At 49.2% G+C, this 20,670-nt stretch overlaps 1 pseudogene; it reads left to right on the plus strand.

Annotated features, from left to right (window-relative positions):
* Positions 1-1,241: 1,241 nt before the first annotated feature.
* On the plus strand, positions 1,242-2,625 carry LOC121020785 (transcription cofactor vestigial-like protein 1; annotated as a pseudogene).
* Positions 2,626-20,670: the final 18,045 nt, after the last annotated feature.

The following is a 20,670-nucleotide window of genomic DNA, read 5'->3' on the forward strand; positions in this document are numbered from 1 at the left end:
CACCACTTTGCATTCCCACCAACAGTGCAGGAACGTTCCTTTTTCTGCACATCCTCATCAATACTTGTTATTTAAAAATAATAAAGGTTTAAACAGTGCCCTCATTGCCAGCAAAGAGCCAGGATGTGCCCAGAGAGACAGTCTTTTGGCCTGGGGGAAATAGCCAGAATGTCCTGAAACTCATTGATGGTGGCGAGTCTCTCTCGGCCACCCCATTTCCCCTGAGCTTGTAGGAATACTCAGCAGGAAGTTAGGGATTGGGGACACAAAGGCAGAGGGAAAGGAATGAGAGACACAGAAACAGGGAAGAACTGGAGAGCAGGTTCTGTGTGGGGTGGGGGAAGGCCAGCCTGGAAACAGGTCCCTGCCATCCAGGTTGCTCTGAGCAGGTGGGTCCAAGAGGTGCTGGCACTGTCAGTCAGGTGGGCACATTGCCTTGTCAGCCACTGCGAACCTTTATGGGCAGCAGGGCCATTAGACATGTTGGTGTGTCTCAGGAGGACCTGATATAGGCCCTGAAACTGCAGACTCTGTGATTGTTAATAATGATTCATGCCAACAGCTTTTTAGTGTCCACGGGCATTTCCTCTGACCACACTCACAGTAGCAATCGCGTGTGCATCAGGTCTGATGGTCCCAAGCACCTAAAGGCATGTGGCCTCTTCCAAAGTTTCACCAGCTCTTCCATTTCTCTGCTTGTCTCATGGACACCAGGAGAATGGAGGGTGGGAGGGGGGCAGGGACATTGCTGAGGTCAGAACAGCACCTTCCTGGAGGCTCCACAGCCACCGGGATTATCTTGTCACTCATGCAGAACGTTCCTCCAGGGAAGACATTATAGGACAACAAGTCAGAAGTTCCACTCATGGGCTTTCCCCTGAGATAAACCTCCATCAATGTAGGATCTGAATCCAGAAAGATCCCAAGGGAAACTCTCCTCTTCATGTTCCAACTTGGATGAGAGCTTCCCTGGCTTCAGTTGTGTTGTGCAGCCTCTCAGGCCCATCAGGAGCTCAGTCGCACCTGCTGCAAGGCTGGGCACCCCTTCTTCCTCCCTGGGAGGCGATGCCACAGGATTTTTCTGCAGGTGCACCAGGTCTCCCCAGGAGCACTTGGCCTCATTTCTTCCCTCCAACTGTAGCACCCTGTAACCAGGGCAAGGGGGTAATAGAGGAAGATGTGGGACAGAGGCCCCTGGGGTGAGTGATGACGGGTCGGTGCGTTCAGGAGCACATGGGTGCATGCAGTGGGGGAAGGTTTGTGCGTGTAGGAGGCAGGTGAGTGTGGGGAGGGGGCAAGTGTGTGTGTGCAGGGGGGCCCACAGGTGAGTGCAGGGGGCACTGGGTATGTACAAGGGGGCAGTTAAGCTGCTGGGTGCATGCAGAGGGGAGAGAAGGCCAAAGGGTGTGTGCCAGGGGTACTAAGGCCAGGCCCATCATTGTCCTGGGGTCAATCCTGGGCAGGGACTCAGGACAGTCCTTGCTGCTTGAGGGTGTGATGTGGGTTCCAGCAGGGGATGCTTTGCCTGCAGGGTCTCTTGTCCAAGGTCAAAGGTGGCTGTAACAAAGAATTAGTCAATTAGAGAGTGAAGACCCCTGTCGGGGTAGAAGGAGTGAAATCCTCTTCCTGTTCTTGGCGTCTTCACTGTTGACACTCTACCTACCACGATGCCCCCTTGGGGAGGCAGTGTGGCAGTATGCGTACCTGAAATATGCAAGTGTAGGCCCATGAGTGAGGCTGTGATGAGTCTTCCCTGCAAACATATGCAAGGGTCCTCATCAAACGTGCTTGGCTGCTGTGAGTGACTAAGAAATCACAGTGGCCGTCTCCAAGGGGCCCACAGGGACCAATACGTGGTGTGGCACCACCTCCCAGGGGCACACGTAGCTTTTAGCTGCGTCCCTCACAAGGGAAGAAATGGGGAAGACTGATATCCAGCTGCAGAGACCTATAACAAGTAGAATTCCCAGTGCATCCTTGTCTCCTATTTCCAAGGGGACATCAGTGACGAAGTGGACGGACACTTCTCCAGAGCTCTGAGCCTTGTCAAGAGCCCCCAGCGACTGAGCCACATGAGCCAGGGTGCAGATGTGACCCTGAGGAATGACAGTGACATGCCTCCAAATCCATGGCTTTTCTCTCCTCAGTGGACAAAGCCAGAGCCGGAAGCATTTTTTGCATATGGTGCCACCAACTGCAGCTTCAGCGGGCTTGGTCTCACAACTATGGATCAGTACCTGATGTCCCAGGCAGGGAGCCCCTCTGTTCTGTCTGGCAAGCCACAGCATTACCCCTCCCAGCCAGCCCCAGCTCCTCAGAGCCTGGCTACTCTCACGCCTACTCCAGTGGGCATGTGGTGCCAGAGCCCCAGCCTGATAGGAAATATGAGCCCTCCTAAGCCTCCTCCAGCAAGACTGATACCTAGCCCCTCCTCAGGAATCTGCAGCGTGGGAGGACTGCAGCTCTGCCCAGATAGCTGGAAGCAAGGGATTGCTCTTCAACTTGCCTCCCAGCTCAGCCCACTATAAGAAAATACATTTCCCCCCAGATCGCGCATCTGCCAATGCCAACCTTGCAAGTGAAAAAAGCCAGTCTCCAGAGAGAAGAAATGTGTTCTTTTATTGAACTTCGGTCTGAAGAAGAGAATTCCTTTTCCCAAACCTGCTCATGATTTTCTACTGTGAATCTAGAGGGTCTAGAGACTGTACTGTCCTTTCTTTCTTTCTGTCACTAAACAGTATTGCACCAGGAGCAAGTTTCTGTTCTCCCTAAAGTTCTACACTTCTGTGCCTTGGCACCTATGCCCTATTACAGGAGTACTCAAACTTCAGTGACTCCCCAGCATATGAAATGTTTAAAAGAGTTCAGTGATGGGCCCACAGGGGCTCATCCCACCCTCCCTGCACCCAAAGCCCTCCTACTTAGAAATCACAGTCCCTCCACCCTCTACCAGCAGGGTCTTTGGTGTTGTATGGGGTTATCCCACTTTGCCAACTGAATGGAGGGGATCTGAGGAACAACCTGAAGCTTTCTGGCCTCACCAAGACTGTGGCCAATTGCGCTCCAGCCTCCACCAGAAGCAAAATGAACTTACAATGTGAAACACCCATTGAGGAAGAGTTGAGGCTGGGCATTCCCTGCATCCTCAGAGTATGGAAGGATCCTGAAAAGGTTTCAGGAAGGCTCTCATGAATAAAGTACTTTCTTTTTTTTTAATGTTTTATTATTTATTTTTGAGAGAGCGAGTGTGAGCAGGGAAAGGGCAGAGAGAGAGGGATCAGAAGATCCAAAGAGGGCTCTGCACTGAGAGCCGTGAGCCTGATGCAAGTCTCGATTCACAAACTGTGACATCATGACCTAAGCTGAAGTCAGACAATCAACTGACTGAGCCACCCAGGCACCCCAAATGAAGTACTTTCACTTGGGATTTTTGATTTCTCTGTTAAAAAAAAAAAAAAAGTGATTCCAAATAGACTCACTGAGAAATCTGAGAACTAACTTACTGGGAGTCAGTTAGGAAACTGCCCTATCCCAAGATGGGCCTGGAGTAAGTTCTGTGCCAAGAGCATTTCTTAGTTGCAATTCCAGAAGCTTCTTTCTGCTCTCACTCTGAGGATGAGGATTCTGGCCTCTGATATACCCCATAAGTGTTCCCCTGGACCTTGGTGACACCTGACAGCCTGCCACCAGGGCCCACCTGGCTTCCACAAACAATGAAACCTTCCCTTCAGCTCTCTCGCTGTTAGGGACATCTGGGAACTATTAGCTCTCTTTTCAGTACAGAGCTGCTGGGGCCACCCACGTGGATACCCACAGCATCTTAGACAAATTGCTGGTGAAAGACAAGGCTTAGTCCAAGACATGGGAGCAGGACCTCCCTGCAGATTGTTCCAGATAACCTGACAAATTTCTCCAAACTCATTCATCCCTCTGACCTAGTAGACACCCTTGTGGCCAGTGTGTGCTTGGCAATTAGCCCATGAGAATCCCAGAAGGCCTTGATGTCCATGTTCTCCATTCCATGTAGCCCGCACTTGTCCCTGAGCAATAACTCAGAAGGTGAATAATAAAACTACTTTTTTTCGGAAAACGAAACAAAACAAAAAACAAAGAGAAAGGTTTAAATATGCCCAGACACAGGAAGATGCTTCTTCCATCAGTGACTCTGGCATAAACAACATTACAGTGGACTAGGTGGCTTGAAACAAGGCACATTTACTATCTCACAGTATCCGTGGGTAGGAGTCCGGGTGCAGCTTACTTGGGTTCCCTGAGAGGAAGGTGTGGGCTGGGGATGCAATCCCATTTGAGGCCCCCACGAGGCAGGACCTACCTCCTCATTCAGGCCTGTTCTGCCTCCTAGGTCTGAGGAAACTAAGGATTTGGGGACCAAACCTAGGCAGAATTATTCAGCCAGGAGCCCAAAGTTGAACATGCCACTTGCATGGCTGGGCTGGAGCTGCAGAAGGGGATCCTGAGCCAAGCCTAACCCTGGCCCAGACCATCAGGTCATGAGCCCAGACCCCCAGCCTGACCTGCAACCTAGCACGCGTCCTCCACTCAGCCCTCCAGGCAGATCACTGCACTCCTGGCTATTTGGCCAATGCCACCTCCCTCGACCTAACACTAACCCTAGCCATGGTTCTGGCTTGAAGATGGCCCATCTCTTAGGTCTGAGCAATCAACGAGAGAGGGGCCCGTGACTGGTACAGAGTTATTCAGCAATGAACCCAGAATTGCACCATGACATTTCCATGGATGGTATGGAGCCGGTGATGGGGATCCTGAGGCAAGACCTAACCCTGGCCCAAACCATACGCCATCCACTGAGCCTAAAGCCTAGGTCTGACCTGCAACCCAGTATGTGCTCTCAAGTTAGCCCTCCAGGGAAAAAATTCAGCTGGTGGAAGTTTGGACCCTGCCACCTCCCAGGACCCAATCCTAACCCTGGCCATGGCTCTGGCCCTAAGGGAGCTCATCTCCTAAGTCTGAGGAAAGAATGGATATGTGACACATGATTTGTGCAGAATTATTCAGTGACGAGTTTTCCATGACATTCCCATGGCTGGGATGTGGCTGTAGACGGCGATTAGGTTGGGGTTAGGCCCAACCTAACCTTGGGCCAGGCCACCAGCAGGCCCCTGAGCCCAGACTCTAAGCCTGACCAACACACGTGCCCTAAACTCAGCCATCCAGGGAGATCGCTGCAGTGCTAGGGGTTTGGCCCCTGATACCTCTGGGAACCTAACCCTAACCCTAGCCATGGCTCTGGCCCCTTAAGAGGCTCATCTCCTAGGTGCGAGAAAAGAACGGATTGGGGACCCATTACTGTCACTGAATTACTCAGAGCAGAACAGAGAAGCTGGCCGGGACATGTACACAGCCCAGATGGAGGTGCAGAGGGGATCCTGATCCAAAAACCTAAGCCTAGCTTGTGCAAGCAGCTGGCCCCTGAACTTGAACCTAAGCCTGGGCCACATCCTAACTCGCGCCCTCCACTCAGTGCTATGGAGAGATCAGTGCACCTCTGACAGTTTGGCTTCTTCCACTTCCCGGGACCTAAGCCTAACAGCATTCTCACTCCCAAACCCTAAACCCTAATCCTAACTCACACAATCAACTGGCCCCTGACCCCAAAGCTTAAGCCTGACCCATCACCTCATCCTTGCCCTGAACTCAGCCCTCTGGAGAGGTCTCCACTTTGCCGGTGGATTGGCCCCTACCCTCACCCAGGTCCTAACTCTAAAGCTAGCCCTTGTTCGGCCTGAAGCCTAGGTCTGAGGAGAAAACCAGTTCAGATCACATGACCTTGCAGTACAGTCTGCCAGGAACACCAATGTCACTGTGCTATTTGCAATGAGGATGGGGCTACACAGTATTATTCTGGTTGAAAACCTAACCCTAACCTATGCCCTCCCCCTAAGCTGCCTTGTTTTAGGTCCTTGTCTGCTCGGATCTCTGAGTGGCCCACATACATGCTGTCTAGGCCTTGCCAGCCATGTACTCCTGGGGACACTCCAGTCTCTAGAGCACCCGAGACACTTAACAGCCCCTGCACAGCCTCAGGACAGAGGAAGCCTACCCCAGGATAGTCCCTCTGAGGTGGCAGTCAGATCCTAGCTGACAGCTCCTAATTGAACTGGCTGTCTGATGATGTCCAGCACTGGAGGCTCCAAGGTGTCCAACCACCCCTCTCAACTTTGCTCCAACGCATCCCAGATTACTCCAGCTCTGCCTTCTGGGCAGTACACGTGATTTTGTGTGATACGACTTGGACTGTGTAGGTACCAAGTACCTCTGGGAGGCAGTTCTCAGGCCTGGGTTCCGCATTCAGCTGCCCTTTATAAAGTCCAGGGCATCCAAGGCCTGTGGTGGCCATGAATGCACAGTTGGCTCATGCTGAGCTGCCCTCCAACTGGTCACTGCCAGGCTAGTTTGCCTGTAGGGGCTCTGTTGGGCAGCTGAGTTCACACCAGTCCACCAAGGGCCTGCTCAGGGGCTGGGCTCTACCTATACTTCTCTGTTTCAGGTCCAGACCTCCCCTGGAGCCTGAATAGCCCATACGTGCACAGCTGGCTCTGTCTCAACTGGTCTTAGGCTGTGCATGAGCATTCAGCTGCTGTGCCACCCAGCCTTGACCTACAAATTAGTTCCTGGCTGTCAAGCTGGGGCCAGTCTCCCCAAAATGCCCACTCCCAGGGTGGAAAATGCTTCCTTTTCAAAATTCTTTCAAGGAGGCTACTGCACCTGGCCACACACAGTCCCCTGTGGAGTGGGTGCCTAATGTGACTCATAGCTTCTAAAACAGCAAAGGCTTTCAAAGTTCTGTGCTGGGGACAGACTGGCCTCCTGGCAGCCTGATCAGGAGCCTGGGCTCGAACCTACGGTCCTTCATTTCAATAGCAGGCCTCATTTTGAGGCTGGGCTGCCCATGGGTGGGCCCATGGGGCCCGCCCATGGGTGGGTGGGCCCTCCCTCTTCCAGCCTCTGCCTTGGCATGTGCAGTGGGCCCCTGGCAGTCTGGCCCAGCTCATACAGGTCAGTCGGCCACTTCTGTCACCCTGCAGTTTTTTGTTTTTGTTTTGTTTCTTTGTTTGGTTTTTGGCTGGCTACCCATGCCAGTGGCCAGGCCCTGCTCTGGCAGGGCAATCCATGTCCCTATGGTGGAACATAGGGACTCAGTGTGATGGTTAAGGATTGGAAAAAAAGGCAGGTGCCAGATACCCCTAACAGCTTCTCCTGTTACCAGCCCCATTTGTCTCATCTTGCCCTGTTTCAGGCCCCTGGCTACACTGACTGCACCACCTAGACCGGGGCATCTACACACTGTGAGCTGGTTTGGAGCTACAGGGGTCACTCCAGCCCTGTGAAGATAGGGCCCATCCTCAATCACAGGGAAAGACTTCAGAGTGGACAGCACCCACATCCGTAATATCTTCCTGAGCCTCCATTTAATGGCAGGGATTGTCACTCGCTGCCACTAGAAAAGGTCCCAGGTTTCTCCAGCAGTCAAGGCTGCCTAGGTGTCTCTTCTTGGTTTTTACCTCGACCATCCCACAGGTGCCCCACCTGCAGATGCGGTCCAGATTCCTCCAGGCCTGCCTTCAGGGCAAAAAGGCGTTTGTTAGATTTCATCTTAGAGTCAGGCAGAGTCTGCCTATCCCAACGGCTGCCCTGTCCCAGGTCCCTGAGCCCCCTGACCTGTTCTGCCAGCTCACATGCCCATCTTCACAGAGTCAGCAGCCTTGCAAGCCTCTAGAGTGAAGCTTGTCCTGACTCCTATGGAGCCTCCATGCAGGAGAGAAACCTCACCCAGAAAACCTTGCTAAGGCTTTTGTTTCCAACTGGCAACCATCAGTCCCCGTTCACTCCCGCTGCCTGAGGGGGTGAGGGTTTTCCCAACCATCTAGGCTCCCAGATGTGTCCAGAAGGTGGGCATACTGGCCATCCCTTGCCTTCTGGTCAGGGAGTCCTGATTTCTCCCTCTCTGCCTTGTGTGGGTGTGGAGTCAAATCAATCAAGTTGCCATGACCCTCCCAAGGGCCTGTTCCTGTGCCCTGGGCCCTCCTTACAGCTGCCCTACTCCAGTTGTCTGTGTGGTCTGTTAGCTCCTTCAGACCCAGTCAGTCAGTCTTGGGGTGCCTTTCTTCAGCCCTGTGGATTTGGGCTTATCCACAACCAGGCTATAGCTTCCAGGCTATAAGGACACCACCCACCGAAACTCATTCCAAGCTGGCCGCTTTTAACTAGCTACCGTCACTCACCCTTCAGACAGGCTGCACAATGCGTTCCTGGCCTTCTCCAGAACTCAAGGCCCCCAGGTGTTGTTTTTGGCTGGAGTCCAGTGGGCAGGCCCCGATCTGGCAGGGCAAATCCAAGTCCTCCGGGTCTGCCCTAAGGGAGACCAATAGGCCCAATGGTGCAGGTTCAGGCTGCCATGACCCCCCCAACAGTTCCCACTGTCCCCCCACCCCAGCCTGGCTGGACATTGTCCTGTTCTGGGTCCTGGCTCCCCTGACCTGCTCCACCTGCCCTCACACGGTCAGCACGCTGGTGGCTGGCCCCAGGCTGCCAGGCGTACTCTAAGCCTGTGAACATCTGACCTGACCCGTCCACCTGCACAGCATCCAGGGTGCAGAGGCCACACTCTGAATGGCCTTCTGGGCTTCCTTTGATACTAAGGACTGTCGATCCCTTGGGGGACTAGCACCTTCCGTGGGGTCTGAGGCTTCTTCAGCAGTCAAGGCCTCCAGGTATCTCTTCTCAGAGGGGACCTCCCTACCTCCCATGGGGCCATGCCGAGGTCCTCCAGATTCTTCCAGGTCTGCCTTCAGGAAAGACATGCACATTTGTGGAGTTGGAAGCTGAAGCTGGAGGCAGAAGCCAACGGCTCCCGGTTTCCTCCTTCTGCGGCCTGGCGTCTCCCTACAGCTGCCTCCTTGCAGGTTCCTGGGTCTACTGGCTTGCAGGGCCTGCAAGCTCACTCTGACCCTGTCAGGGAGCCTTGAGGAGCCTGGGAACTCCAGGTCTGTGGAGCTAGGGCCAGCCCTCAGACCCCTTAGAGCCTCAAAGGTGCAGTGACCACACGCAGCCAGCATCTTTCTGATGGGTGGGGGTGGGGTGCAGTTTTCTACTTCCAACCATCACCCTCCATTTGCACAGGCTGCCTGATGGGGTGTCAGTCACTTATAGAACTGGAGGCTCCTGGAGTCTCACGTGGCTGGCTACCCACAGATCGTGAGCTCTGGCAGTGTACGCAGTGCTCCTACAGGCAGAGTCTCGCATAAGGAAAAGGATATTGTGTGAAGAACTTCTTTGCCTTTCAAGTAGTCGAGTGAGGATGTGTTCCAACAATCCACCTCGGCATTGGCTGGAACCCCCACTGTGACTATGGGTCTCTCTCAGCAGAGGACCACCCTGTGTACCCACTATCTCTAGAAATAAGGGCAAAACTAGGCCCTATAGAGTATGTAGATGCTCCAAATGCCACACCCTCTCTTCCTGGAGCATCCCTGGAGCCTGTGGACAGGGAGCAGGGAAATTCTGGCTGATGCCTCTCCGCATTGTTCTCATGGATGCAATTCACCACCTGAACTGCAGTCACTACTCCACCAACACTGACACCATCCGGATGGACACAGAAACATCCAGAGCAGCCAGATCAGACAAGGCCCAGTGCAGAACTTGGCTGCTTGGCTGGTGATCACTCATGAGCATGTAATCCATTAGACGGAGAGCTGGGCTGTTCTAAAGGGATGAACAATGAGAAGCCGAAAGGTGGATGATCATCAATAAGCCTCTGTGGGGTCAAGATTATGTGGAAAGACATTTGGGTTTATCTGCAAGACCATGAGGTGGTCCTCACTGTTTTTCATATCCTGGCTCATAAGGCACTGACAGCTCCTGGTAATCAGGCAGCAGATGCCCCAGATGAGGCATGAACCCCATAGCAACAGACTTTTCATAGAGATATTGCAGGCTGGGCACGCAGACAGAGTGGCCAACACAGTACCTGGACGGGTGGCACATTGCCACTGATCCCAGGTGCCCTTGAAGCCCAGTGATTCGATTAACACAGTGACACCATGCCCTGTGTGTTGTCAACAATGCCCAACACAACTGCCAAAGAAGCCCTGAAGCTTCCACTCCAGCTCTCAGCAGGGATGAGATCAGCAAACTAATTATAACAGCCCTCTCCCTCCAAGTGAAGATTGTAAATATGCCTTAGTTTGTGCAGACACTGCATGTGGCCTAATGCAGGCTTTCCCCTGTTGTCATGGAAACCGGGCTGCAAACACTAGGGGACCAGAGCAGCTGAGGACCATGTATTGATAAGCTCACTGAATAGTGATCAAGGGGTTGACATTTCAAAGATCATAATGTGCACGACTAAGGACAAGAATGTGGCAGTGAGTGGGGGTTCCATCCTCTCTTCTGCATCCACAAGCAGCAGCTTTGGAAGAGAGAACAACGGAGTATTCAAGGATCAGATTAAATTAGTAACAGGTAAAACCACCTAGGGTGGGTGGACTAAAGTACTATCCGTTCTTTAATTCATTTGAATTAAAGATGAATTCAACGAGTAGGGTCTCTTGTCTCATATGCCACACAGGAAACCCCTGCTGAAGCACCCAATACCGTAAGGGTATGGAAGTTACAGGACTCAGCCACTGCCCTGATCAATGTGCATGCTGGAGAGAACAGCAAGCCAGATCACACCTCAGAAAGGAATTTGTACTTGAATTTGCAATGGGAAGTCCTGCTGGCATAGGCAAGTTATTTTGCACCCCTGAACGATGGGAAACTATTCAGTCTCCACCAGGATCCCACTGTACTGCTTCAGTGAAACCTGTTACAATGCACTGTACCTGGAATGGAACATATGGCATACAAAGAGGGGAGAAGGTCAGGGTTCTGGTCTGCCAGATCCTCCCCACAGCTCATCTCTTGACACCTGACAGGACTGTCTTCCATGGCCAACGTCAGTGGCACACACAACCTGGTCAAATTCCTAAAAAGGCAGCCATACTAACATCTAAGGATCAGGCCACAAAGGTCACTCTTGTAGAAGGGAGAGACCTCCCCCCATGCAAATTCCTACTATTTCTCTTTTTGACCTTAGACTCTGCTGCTCCCGTGGTGTCCAGTCACATGATGAGCACCTAAACAATATACCTTCCTGGAGAGAGCCCACTCATGCAGGAAATCAATTCAGGTGTTCAGTACATGGGCACCTGCCCTCTCTAGTTCAACAGGATTGCCATGCTAGGTATTGCCTCTCCAAGAGACAAGTGGAAGGCCCTAAAGCATTACATTAATTGAGAACAAGGTAGGTCGAGCACTCTCGTTTCATCTGATATTATCAGTAGTGTATTGATAACACCGGTCATGGGTATTCTTTTTCTATTCTACAACCTATAAAGGCATCCCATCAAATCACTCACTGGAAAGGGCCTAGAAAGACCACCATCAGACCCAAACGAGGTTATGCTCAGGTTAGGAATGGGCTTATGTGGCTTTGGCTATGGACCATTATATCAGGGCACCCCTTTGTTGAAAACAGAAATATCACTCTAAACAAAATCAACCCAATTGCACCAACAATGTGGGATGGATACCACTGAGACTACATCCATCCTGTCATATGAAGGGAGAGTGACTGGTTGGCAATGACTGATCACAACACCCAGGTATTTGGAGGGTAACCCCTAATGGGATCCCACGGTTTTGTGGCACAAATATCTGGCCATGTCTTCCAGTTGGGTGCTGAGTCATTGTACCTTTGTTTTCCCTAAGCATAACAGTTGACAACCTCCCTCTCCTTCAAGCAGATGCACATACTTGCTGCTTCACGGCTACCAGGCTGCTGTCTTTGTTTGCTCCACTGGCTTTGCTGACATTGCAGCACATAAAGCCCTTACTGAATTCACTCAGTAACTCTTGAGGGACAACCAAAAAAAAAAAAAAAAAAAAAAAAAGCCTGCCTTTACCAAACATCGAAATGTCTCTAATGAAAACAGTAGTCCTCTAAAATACAGTGACCTTTGGACACTGCTGTTGTCTTGCAAGGAGGCACCTGTGCCATTATCCAAACAGAATGTTGTGTGTTCATACGTGAGGAGTCTGCTAATGTATCATATTTCTTAAATCACATGAGGACATAAGTGAATGCCCTGAGTGATCCAACCATAGCCATGGGGATTTAATAAATCAAGGGTTGTAATCATGGGCCTCTTAGTGGAAAAGCTGCCACTCATTTTCAGAATCACTGTCTTAATCTATGCTTTATCTTGCATGTGCCTCTATTATTGCTGTGGCATCTGCCTCAAATGCCACCAGATAGCTGGCACAGGAGCCATCTCCATGCTAGTGAAACCCCTTCTTGACTGCTCAGGGCACATTGTAGAAGAGAGATTAACATGAGACTAACTGCTGCTCACAGAGGTTGGCGTTTTGGTAAAGGTCACTGACAGGATATTACCAACACTTGCCATGATCTGGACCAAGGAATCTGGAGGCTCCTCCTTTGCTTCCTTGTCCTTGGAATGTGGGTTTTGCTCACCTTCCCCACTCCCAGAGGCTGCCCAAAGGATATGGCCTTGAGATATTGATATGGTGTTGAGACTATGTGGATGAAGTGCACACACTCTGACTGAACTCTATATTACAGCTTCTATATAAACTTCTAAGATATGGAAGGCAGGTGTGGAGATCTACTCTTTTTGCTGCTCCCAAGACAAGCCATAGATGTAAATTACCTAGCTTCTAAAACCTGCCACCTACCGATCTGGAGTGCTCTGATCTCCACCGACCAGGGGCTGGTTTCAGATTAAATCTGGGAAGCCCCCAAGGAACTTACAACTGTCACTAATTAGATCATTAGCAATAGATCCATGGACACTATGTCCAGACTTTAACAGAAAAGTGACACTTTGGGGCGCCTGGGTGGCTCAGTTGGTTGAGCGTTTGACTTGGGCTCAGGTCATGATCTCATGGTTTATGAGTTTGAACCCTGCATTGGGCTCTGGGCTGACAGCATAGAGCCTGGAGCCTGCTTCCGATTTTGGGTCTCCCTCTCTTTCTGCCCATTCCCCACTCATGTGCACGTGCACACATGCGCGTACTGTCAAAAATAAACATTAAAAAAAAAGTGACACCTTGTATTCTGTACATAGCAAACTTAGCATATAACACACATCATTATCCTTGGCAGTATATGCCAGTCTTCAAGCTTATACCACATAATTCCTTCCCAGCAACATGGAATTCTCTCTTAACAAACCTTCTCATGATCATATTAGAAGTTATAACGGTAGCCTATGACTGGAAACTTAATAGACAGGGCTTTGTAGACACATACAGATCCCCAAAATGTGCTAAATTTTGTCCAACTTCATTTATGCCCAAGGTACAATTTATGCCATATGCACATTTGCTAAAAAGAAGAAAACCCTTACAATTCCTTGTTGAACTGGTAGAAGGTTTAACTGGAGGAACAGTGGCAGCCACTTTTTCTCAAATGCAAATCAACCAAACCACATTAAGTTTTAAATAGTCTGAAAACAAACAAGCTCAATTTCACACAGACGCTATGTCAGCTTTGTCATCGCTGGGTACACAGATGGATAAAATTAGCAATATATTACAAAATATAAGTGAATTCACACAGAATTAAACAAAGTGATAGAAATTTGGCATGAGGCAATCGGAGAAATCACAAAAAATAACAACATATTCAAAATTGACATGAAAGAGGTTTCTCTAATTGTTGCAGTCAAGATTGGCTGATACCAGGAATACTCTTACAACAGCTATAATCTTGGAGGCAATCCTGGTTGTCCGAGATGCCAGAAACCTGGCCACAAGTGAATACCACACATCCTAATGACTGTGATTCCTTGGGTAACCGTGATATTAGAGTACTGGCATTTGAAGGAGGAAACATGACATTGGCTTACCACCTCTTTGTGGTTCCACAATATCAAAGGGGAGCGCAGAGTGAACCTACAGGCCACAGGAAACCCTTTATGATGGAAGGATAACATGTTCTTATAGAGATTGTGGAATGGAATGGAATTAGCCCGTAACTCTGAGACCTTTGACTTTACCTATGGTATGAGTAGTTATGAATATGACCTTGATGCCTCAACCAGTTACACGTAATACAGGAACTTGGTCCAGTATAGTATGCTCTAAGCCAAGCCTCAGCCTAACCTACTAGAAACAAGAGAAGAAAACAACACAAAACAATGAGATGTATACAATTAGAATGGGTCATGAATGCAACAAAAGAAGAAAATATTACCAGACAGCAGAGAAGATAAAGGAACTATTAAAATAACCAGGGTAGGAGCACCAGGGTGGCTTAGTCAGTTAAACATCCGACTTTGGCTCAGGTCATGATCTCACGGTTTGTGGGTTCAAGCCCCATGTCGGGCTCTGTGCCGACAGCTTGGAGCCCGGAGCCTGCTGTGTGCCAGATTCTGTGTGTCTCTCTCTCTCTGTGCCCCTCCCCCTCCCCCACTCATGCTCTGTCTCTCCCTTGCCCTCGCCAAAATAAACAAACATTAAAAAATGTTTTTAATAAATAAAATAGCCAGAGTAATATTTCACATTAAGCTTCCAAAAATTAATCTGATAAACCTAAGTAATATATTAGAAAAGTGAAGACAATAAAGAAATATTTGGAAGTTGAGACTGAAAAAAAAATTTTGCAGGAATTGAAAAGAGAAAAAAAAATAGTCATTCTCTAAGATAGTGACAGCCCTGATTCTAATGTTATGGCAACCAAACATGTCCTAGATGGTGCTATGCAAGCTAGTACCCCGGAGTGCCTTATAAAAATGATCTTTCCTTGGAAGCCTAATTGTCAAGGAACTTAACTGACTGGCTTAACAAGTTTAACTTTTGATCATTTGATAATTGGATACAGGACCTTGCTAACGGTCTCCTTCTTGTGCTTATATTGACCATATTAAAGATACAGTTCCTTAAACTGATCATCAAATTATGGTGTACAAGTATGTGCATCAAAGAAAAAATACAAAATACAATTCAGTGTTTGTGATGAAGACTATAAGTGATGTAGAATCACAGGGTGGATGGATATTTCTGAGAACTAGAGTTTATATCGGATATTAGGCCTCAGTATGAATTGGTGTGTGAGTGATTTGAAATCGCAAGATAGATTGTTGTGTGTTGGTTTGATATAATTTCAAATCCACTCATTTATGTCAAAGACAAAAAAATACTGTTTTTTATATTGAAGTTGTTTTGATATAAGAATGCAGTAGTTGGGGCACCTGGGTGGCGCAGTCGGTTGAGCGTCCGACTTCAGCCAGGTCACGATCTCGCGGTCCTTGAGTTCGAGCCCCGCGTCGGGCTCTGGGCTGATGGCTCAGAGCCTGGAGCCTGTTTCCGATTCTGTGTCTCCCTCTCTCTCTGCCCCTCCCCCGTTCATGCTTTGTCTCTCTCTGTCCCAAAAATAAATAAAAAACGTTGAAAAAAAAAAAAAAGAATGCAGTAGTTGTATTGGGATGTCATTGTCTCATCTGCTCTCACCCCTAAGAAGTCAGCAGCTCAGCTGCTGTGGGGGCCCCGCTGGAGGCTCATCAGTGAAGATGTAGGAAGAAGCAACCATGACAAGGGAACACACAGAGTATAAATACTGAGAGTTGGGAGACTACCTGAGAGTGTTCCGTCTGGACATGGCTATTATTTGCTGATTTCAGATCTCTCTCCAAAGACCTTATAACTACTCATACCTGCCACAGGAAAGGAGACAGGCAGTGGTGAAAGCCATGCAGAGGCCCCTTAGCCAAATGCACCTCACTCATCAACAGCAGACTCTCCTTCCCTAGAAACAAGCTCCAGGAACACCAAAATTCACTTTGACTCTAGCAGCTGGAGGTCAGATCTTAGTTGGAAAAGGTGCCTCCCCATGTGCCAATTCCTATAAAATTACACCTTGAGGGGCGCCTGGGTGGCTTGGTCGGTTAAGCGTCTGACTTTGGCTCAGGTCACGATCTCGCGGTCTGTGGATTCGAGCCCCGCGTCGGGCTCTGTGCTGACAACTCAGAGCCTAGAGCCTGTTTCAGATTCTGTGTCTCCCTCTCTCTGTGACCCTCCCCCGTTCATGCTCTGTCTCTCTCTGTCTCAAAAATAAATAAACGTTAAAAAAAATTTTTTTTTTAAAAATTACACCTTGAGTGAATTTGAACTTGATTCCTTTCATCTCCCCTTGCCTGCAACAATAGTGTGATTAACTTAGCATTAGTTCAGACCATGTGATTTCTTTAATGGTAAATTTAAAAGCATTAATTGTCTGGAGATACCTGCACAGTGAACCAGTATGGGAAAGGGAAACAAAAGGCAAGAGAAATAAAAGCAAGCATGAACTATTGGGATTGCATCAAGATAAAAATCTTCTGCACAGCAAAGCAAACAATCAATAAAACTAAAAGGCAGCCTACAGAATGGGAGAAGGTAGTTGCAAATGACATATCAGATAAAGGGCTGGTATCTAAAATCTATAAAGAACTTGTCAAACTTGACACCCCAAAAACAAATAATTCTGTTTAAAAAAAATGGGCAGAAGACACAAATAGATACTTTTCCAAAGGAGACATCCAGATGGCTAACGCACATGAAAAGATGCTCAACAGCACTCATCATCACAGAAATACAAATCAAAACCACAATGAGGTATCACTTCACACTGGTCAGAATGGCTAAAATTAACACAGAAAACAACAGATGTTGCACTGATGATGGTGCAAAAGCAAACTGGTGCAGCCACTCTGGAAAACAGTATGGAGGTTCCTCAAAAAATAAAAAATAGAACTGCCCTATAAGCCAGCAACTGCACTACAGATATTTACCCAAAGGATACAAAAGGATACAATACTGCTGATTCGGAGGGGCGTGCACATCCCAATGTGTATAGCAGTGCTATCAACAATAAACAAACTATAGAAAGAACCCAAATGTCCATCCACTGATGAATGGAAAACGAAGACGTGGTGTATATATACAATGGAATATTACTCAGCCATCAAAAATAATGAAATCTTGTCATTTGAAGAGACATGGATGGAGTTTGAATGTATTATGCTAAGCAAAATAAGTCAGAGAAAGATAAATACCATATGATTTTACTTATATGTAAAATTTAAGAAACAAAACAGATGAACATATGGGAATGGGGGGAATTTTAAAAAAGAGGAGACAGGGAAAGAAACCACGAGAGACTCATAAATATAGAGAACTGAGGGTTAACGGAGGAAGGAGGATGGGGCATGGGCTAGAATGGGTGATGGGCATTAAGGCATTTGTGCTGAGCACTGGGTGTGTATGTAAGTGATGAAGCACCGAATTCTGCTCCTGAAACCAACATTTCCCTGTATATTAACTAAAATTTAAATTTCAAAATTTTAAAAAGATATGTTGGTAAAGACAGTATTAATCTGAGCATCATTTGCTTCCCCAAACCCAAAAGACAATAGACTTCAGTGGACACATGCAAATTTGTGTAGATTAATGCTTGGAAGTAGGCAGATGCCATGTAGTCCATTAGGCTACTTCTGTGACGTGGCCTCTCCAGACACTTGCCCTGTACCAGATCCCTAGACACCTTCCCCTGCATGGCTCCAGGATGCTCAGTGGGCACCCCATCAGCCCACAGACGGTACTCGGGTGTTATCTGAGACTGTGGAGCCAGGTTGGTCATGAATCACTTGCGCAACCACCAGGCCAGAGGGAGCCCACCACCCAAAAAGCTTTCTTAGACATACCTCTCAAGTGGCCAAGCTCAGTCCCCATTTAGAATGGCTGTCTGGTGATCCCAGGCTTACCAGTCCTCAAGGCTCCCAGGTGTCTCTGAGTGAAGGCTATTCTTGCAGCCCAACGAAGTCGTGGAAGGGCAGTCCAGACTCCTCCACCTGCACCTTCATAAAGCATACGCACCACTGTGTAGGATATAATTTGGAACAAGCAGGTGCACTATAAACCCAACAGCCTGCTCCGGAGACGGAGACTCAATAGGCACTTGCCCCCGTTCATAGCCGCTGGCTTTGGGAACCACCACAGCTCGCTCGGGCGCAGTACATGCCTTGTCAGCCTGGAGGCGGGGGAGCACTCATTCAGCTGCCTAGGCAGCTGGCCAATGGGATCAGCCCCACCCCAGCCTCAATATCTTTGAGCAGCAGTTTTAAACTGGCTACAATTAGCCGCAATTGGGGCTGGCTGCATAAACAAGCCCCCACGTCCTCCAGAACTCGGCACTCAGGTGTCTCTTATGGGAGGATAACACCGTGAACTCAGACGCACCCGGGCAAAACGGTCCAGTTTCCTTCAATTCTGGCTTAAAGGGAAATACACCCATTTGTGCAGGTTCAGGCTGAAAGGTGGATGGAGTTTATGTGCCACCACCAGCCCATCCTGGAGACGCTGCCACACCCGACTCTTGGCCCACGTCCCGGGCTCCCCTGACAAGGCCAGCTATGCGCTCCATCAGCATCGTAAGACCCACCCCCGACCAGCGATGGTTCAGATTAGCCTGAATCACTTCAACAGCCTCCACATTTAGGGGTGGAGGGAGGGGAAAGGCACCGACCCAACACATTCTGAGGTGACGGCGTGAAGTGGTGAAAGTCAGTCCCCACTGAGACTGGTTGGCCGCCTGCCGAGGAGCTCGGGGCTTCCCGGGAATCAAGGCTCCCACGTGTCCGTTAGAGAAGAATACATCTGCAGCCACAAAGATGCCAACGGCCAGGCACTGCGCACTTTCCAGCTTTACCTCCCAGGGTGACACAGGGGCACCTGCACAGGACAGGGCTTGGGATCACGTAGAGGCCTTGGGCCGCCCCGGGGCGCGCTCCCGTAACCGAAACCGTCCACACACAGCCTTCTTCTAGGGCCCTGGCTCCCGGCGCGTGCGCAGTCGGCACCCAAACACGGGATTCTGGGAAGCCGGCTCTCTGGGACAGCCCGCCTTTCCCAACCGCCCTGAAAGCCTCCGGGGGAAAGAGATCCCACCCCAGAGACTGTCGCAGCGATGGCAGCTTCAGTGTGGTGGCACTCAGTCCTCATGTGGCCTGCCCGCCCAAAGCGGTCCCTGATTTGCCAACAATCAAGCCTCTCCCGGGGCCCTTTGTGGGGGGAGTCAACAGCCAGCAGGTCCCCACCAGGTGCCAGAAGGCTGTGCAATTACCCTCTGATTTGCCTTCAGGGGAAATATGTGCCTCTGTGACAACTAAGATTACAGGTACCCCCGAATAGCCTGCTCTATGACCCGGCCCTGTCCCAGGTCCCGTCGGCCTGAAGATGCACTTCTGCACCTGCCGTCCCACTTCCGGCTGCAGGGGACGCTCCGGTTCCTTGGAGCACGGGGTGACCCCCAGAGCACCTGAATGGCCTCACACCAGAGCAATCTTTGAGAACATGTTTGACAGTTCCCAATTGGGCGGGATGCCTGATGGGAGCCAAGGCCCCTCCAGCGAGGGAGGCTCCCAGAGTTCCCTCTGGAGGGTAGCCAGACCATACCTCTGGACCCTCGTTGCCAAGACACTCCAGATTGTTTCCAGCTCTGTCTTCAGGGGCGAAATGAGTGATTGTGTGGGATATGACTTGAATTGTGCAAAAGTTCTATACCCCAGGTGCCCAGCCCCAGTCTGAGGCTCTGCTTATGGTTGTCCCCTTTAAAGTCTAGGCCATCAGACACTAAGGCACTCCTGCATCCACATTCACCCCACCGTCAGCTGTCTTCTGCCTGTATGTGGGTCAACATTGTCACCAGGCCAGCTTTGCCTTCCATTATCCCCCTTCCTGTTGGTGCCTGGCTGCTCTCCTGTAGCCCCCCCCCCCCACCGCTGCCCTGCCCTCCGAAAGCATGGGGTCTCTACACATATAAATCAGTTTATAAGAAAAAGCTGGCATGTGATTAATGCTTTATTTTCTACTGCTTCTTGAGTAAAGGGTAACTTTCTTATTAAACATAGTATGAGAAAAAGGAACCGAATGTGTGAAGTTGCTTACGCTCTAAGAGGCGAATGGAAATTAATCAGGAATTACCCAGTGTCTGGACAATGCCAACATGACATGGATTTGATACATATGCTAATAAATAAGCTGTGAGCACATAGCAGATATACTAAACCTAAAACAAATGAGTCCACGCTTCATTTTCTACTTTGTGGATGTTGAAGTAGATGTTTCTTTGCAGAGGTTTCTTCTTAAGTTTGTTTAGCCATCTAGAATGAATAAACTAAAATAGGCTTCATGGAACTAGCTTGTAGTTCAAAGTCAACTACTTGTATTCTGTTTCTAGTCCTGCTACTGGTAACAGTACCCAGCATACTGCAACAAATATAGTAAATTTTAAACAAAAGTTTTATGAGTGGGGTCTAATATGGCACCTACCCTAAACCATCTTATGATAACTATTATAAAATGATAAAATAATTATGATCAAAATGATAAATACATATTGAAAATTTCCTCCATATTGTGCAGATATTTTTTTTCAAGGATGACATATATCTGACATGAGGGACAACTTTCCATGTCCCTGTCAAGTATTGTTAATTGTCTGTCATTCTTTCCTGCTGACCATAAAAGAGTCTTCAAAATCTTGCGTAACAATATTCCAGACACTTTGTACCACCTGATCAG

Source organism: Herpailurus yagouaroundi, unplaced genomic scaffold, assembly GCF_014898765.1.
Source record: "Herpailurus yagouaroundi ecotype Mexico unplaced genomic scaffold, PumYag 251, whole genome shotgun sequence".
NCBI classification, from domain to species: Eukaryota; Metazoa; Chordata; class Mammalia; order Carnivora; family Felidae; genus Herpailurus; species Herpailurus yagouaroundi.